This window comes from Cavia porcellus, unplaced genomic scaffold (assembly GCF_034190915.1).
Source record: "Cavia porcellus strain 051 isolate PalLab524CR breed Dunkin Hartley unplaced genomic scaffold, mCavPor4.1 scaffold_33, whole genome shotgun sequence".
Lineage (NCBI taxonomy): Eukaryota > Metazoa > Chordata > Mammalia > Rodentia > Caviidae > Cavia > Cavia porcellus.
This window is the reverse complement of record NW_026947516.1, coordinates 11,582,465-11,586,706: the sequence shown is the minus strand read 5'-3', so window position 1 is coordinate 11,586,706 and position 4,242 is coordinate 11,582,465. Positions and strand designations below refer to the sequence as shown.

General features: G+C 48.3%; 1 long non-coding RNA gene across 1 annotated transcript; it reads left to right on the top strand.

Annotated features, from left to right (window-relative positions):
* Positions 1 to 714: 714 nt before the first annotated feature.
* On the top strand, positions 715 to 3,171 carry LOC134474540 (uncharacterized). Its single transcript, XR_010045382.1, has 3 exons — positions 715 to 767; positions 2,557 to 2,630; positions 3,057 to 3,171. It is a non-coding gene; the product is annotated as an uncharacterized LOC134474540 (long non-coding RNA).
* The last annotated feature ends 1,071 nt before the right edge of the window (positions 3,172 to 4,242 follow it).

Genomic DNA, 4,242 nt, shown 5'->3' with positions numbered 1-4,242 from the left:
TAGCACGGTAGGACTGATCAATTTTGATTATCCGAGAAAACAGTCTTTTCTACAATAAAAGATTGTGTTTGCTTTTCAAAGCAGAATACTCATGTGTTCTTTCAACCCAAGACTCTTACATTAGCCCACTTTTACTATTTAGCAATTACTTAGTGCTTCCTACATTAGGCATTATTCCATGGGTTTATAAATACATTGATGCTTTTAATATAAATCATTTAATGCTCAAACAACTGAAAGGTTTGGCCCAGACAGGACACTGTAGCCAGGAAAGCCACAACCGGAAGCAGGAAGCCCCATCTTGCCCTGCCCCTAGGAAGTTACCTGTGACGCCATCTTCCCGCCCCTGGGAATTTACATATGGCGCCAAACCTAGGACCAATGGGCTACCTGTGTATCCCTAATGCCCGCCTTAGGTTCCACCCCAAACCGAGGCTATTTACAGGCCCCCACGCCGCGTGTCGGCCGGAGAGATCGCCGGACGCCAGCGGTGGGGGTTGCCGGTCATCTCTCTCCGTGTTCTCAGAATAAAGGCCGCTTTTTATTTTATATTTCTCATCTTTTGTTAATATTTTTCATTTTTTGGAAATAACTCTATCATTTGGTGCCGTGACTCGGATCGGCAGGCAACTAATTCTTGGGCCACATACCCAGAGTTTCCTCGCCGATAATCAGATAACATCCTGGATTAATCCAGAGCTTTTTCCTCTCCCGAGACGTTCCTGTCGCCAGCCGCCTGCACTCCGCATCGGCCAGACTGATTTCAGGTGAGCACTCCCCGGGGAACTTTTCGCACTGGGCAGCCCCAGTGGAATGTTCTCCCCGTCTGCGTGGGTCTGTGCATTTTCACGTCCTTAGGACCGCCCAGGGCAGGGTTCTTTCTGGGCAAACCTGCGCCCACAAAATCTCTCACGTTCTTTGGGTTCGGATAGCCCAAAGCAGAGATTTTTGGGACCGCCCACACTGAAAGAATGCCTCACTTCCCTTAAAGCCTTGCGCTTTCACGGGCAAAACTGTTACTGACCCCACGTAGACTCCATTCGTAAATCTCTCAGTGACGACTGGAGTTTACGGTTTGGAACCGTAGCTGCCGCGTGGTACCACAAATAAGTGACGACTTTTTTCTGGACCTCCGGTTTTTTTTCTTGCCTGAATCAGTCATGGGGAACGTATTTTCTAACTCCCAAAAGACGCCTTTAAAATGCCTAATTTCCAATTTACGTACTCTAAAAATTAAAGGTACCATAAAAACTAAACAACTAACTTTTTACTGCCAGGAGGTCTGGCCAACCTACCCGCTTATCGGCAAGCCTTGGCCTCGGCAAGGAACATTTGACCCTTGCATTCTCAGGAACTTGTATGATTTTTGTCAAGCTGGCAACAAGTTATTGGAACTCCCTTATGTCCAAGCCTTTCTTATTCTGAGAACACGCCCATCTCTCATTAAGTCTTGTGCTCTCGCTGAGATACTTTTAGCTAAGTCTACTGCGCCGCAAACTTTTCCGTCCTGCTCTCCGTTTTCCCAGCCGCCGCCTGCCTACCACCAAACTTGTTCCCAGCCGTTACCTCCCGCCAGACCGCGCTCTCCTCCCCCTATGCCCGATTCTCTCAGCAGCTCTAATCCCTCTCTGTTGCAGATACCTCCCGCTGTGCGATCATCTCCCTCTCCACCTTCCAGGACCCATAACTCTCCCAGCAGCTCTAATCCCTCTGTGTCGCAGTTATCTCCCGATGTTCAATCCTCTCTCCCTCCGTCTCCAGGGACCCATATCTCTCCCAGCGGCTCTGATCTCTCTGTTAGTGCTTCCTCACAGTCTCCGACTTCTCCTGAGAATTCTGTATCCCCTACAGCATTCTCACCACCCGCCCACCATACTAGGTCTCGGTCGCTGTGTCCTTCCAGCAGGTCGCATGATTGTTCCAGCTTGCGCGGGGAACAGTCGCCATGTTGCAACCCTCTGCCACGTGGCATGGCGCCGCCATGTTCCGGAGGGCCACATGGCGACAGGGCGCCGCCATGTTTCGGGCCACGTGACAGGGCGCCGCCATGTTCCCAGGCACCGCCATGTTTTGGGTCACGTGACAGGGCGCCGCCATGTTCCCAGGACCCTCACTGTCAACAGGCGTCTCCTTGTGGCTCCTCTTGTGAACTACAACAGCCGCCCTGTTGCAGTGCACATGACGCTTCATTGTGCTGCCGACAGCAGTCCTCTAGCTTCGAGGCACACAGTGAGACGCCATCTGCTCGTGTTTCCCAGGGTGACCGGCAGCAGCTCTGTAGTCACTCTACAGATGATTGCTCACACGCGCCTACTGGAAGGATGGCTGCTCAGTGGCCCTCTGCTCCGGAATCTCCTCAGGCTCTGCTACCGCTTCGGGAGCAAGCTGGCCCCAAGGAGCTTGTTAACATCCATGTGCCTTTTTCCCTTTCTGATCTATCCCAGACTGCCCATAAATTAGGTAGCTTTTCTGTTGACCCACAGAATTATATCAGGCAATTTAAATTCATTACTAATTGTTATGATTTACGTTTTAAGGATGTTTATGTGATTCTAGATACCTCTCTCATCTCACAAGAATGGAATCAGCTGTGGCAAGCAGTTCGAGAAAAAGCTGATCACAGACCTGAGGTAAACACCGCTGGTAATGACTCTAGGCCTATAGCTGTGCCAGAGCAGGACAAGCATACTAACTATAACAAACTTTTAAAACAGGTCCAGGAAGCTAATCAAAACCCAGCTGTGTTCCTAAATTGGCTTTCTAATCCTCGAGCCCTGCAAGCAGTTCCAGCTTTGCGAGCTGTGTCGGGCCGCCTCCCAGCCCCTCCCCCATGCGCCGTCCCAGCCCCTCCCTCCCCCATGCGCCGTCTCCGCCGCTGCCACCTTACACGTTTCCGGGGGCAGTCCGAGCCCGCCCCTGCGCGCTACATCCCAGCGCTTGCCCCACCCACTGGGCGTGCTCTGCCGGAGCGCTGCGAAACAGCAGCTCAGCGGCTCTGCTCAGGCATGCTTTTTTTTACAATTTGGCTCTGCTCAAAAGATGCTTTTTTATTACAGTTCTCAAACCATTTAATCAAGGTTATTGGCCACCTGATAATTTTACCAGCCTTGTTTATCAATCAAAGCCTTCACCAATCTCCTGTTTAACAACTAAGGTTATAAATTCCTTTTTGCTGGGAACCACTAGCTCTATTTCAAGATTTGTCTTGGTTCATACTACTGCAAATAACAACTTTAAAAGTAAATGTGTTCAGAATTTGACAGTATTAGATCAGTTTTGATTGATTTATTCATAAGATTGCTAAACCTTTACTGCAAAATGTTTCCATTAAAGCCTTGTTTGGCAGACTAAAGCTTTGTTAATTCTACGTGTCACCCTATAAAAAGCAATGTGCCATCCAGATAAAGCCTGCTCTTTAATCCAAAATGCCAATATTAAATTCCTGCATACTTACTTAATTGTACTGTAGTCCAAATCCCAAACAAAAAGGCAAAACTTGACCTTCAAACCTTATAGAGATCTTAATATGTTTTTTTTATATTTTTAACACTTGTGACACTTGGAGTTCTGAGACAGGTAAACCTACACAAGGTGGAGCTGCCTGCCCTCTCCATGGACCACGCTCAAATGCAGCAGAAGATACTGGGCAAGAAAATGCCCCATCCTGGCATTCTTTGAGACCTTACTCCAGGGCTACTGGACTGTCCTAGCCACCAGAGAGTGGGTAAGTCATCATAGCCCTCATAGGAAATGTCAACACTGCCAGATTCGTCACCGACAGAAAATCGCTGCTGGAGGCTGAGGGGGTTCAGGGCAACAACAGCCCCCTTTAAGGTGTCCGTCTCAGATTCCAAGTCGCACTAAAGTCTCAGGTAAGACATTCTCTATATTTGTGGACATAGAGGCCATATATACAGAGGTCTTCCTGAGTATTCAGGCTGCTATATTAAGTCCTCAATCTCTATGACAAGGTATTGATGGTCAACCTATGCCATTTACAAACAGGGCCTATTTTGTGCAGGTCCCAGTCCTAAATCTTAAAATGCCTTTTACTTAGACACACTGAGGCCTCAGCACCTGTTGTTGCTGGTGGACCCTTCCTCAGTGATATAGACCACCCCCCTCCTATTTTTTTTCACCAATTTCTCAGGTATCCCTGGTCAAGACTGACAGATACATTTTGTCTTCTCACTTTGTTTATACTTTTTCAGGAGACATAAAAGCCTTTCTCATACTTGCTAA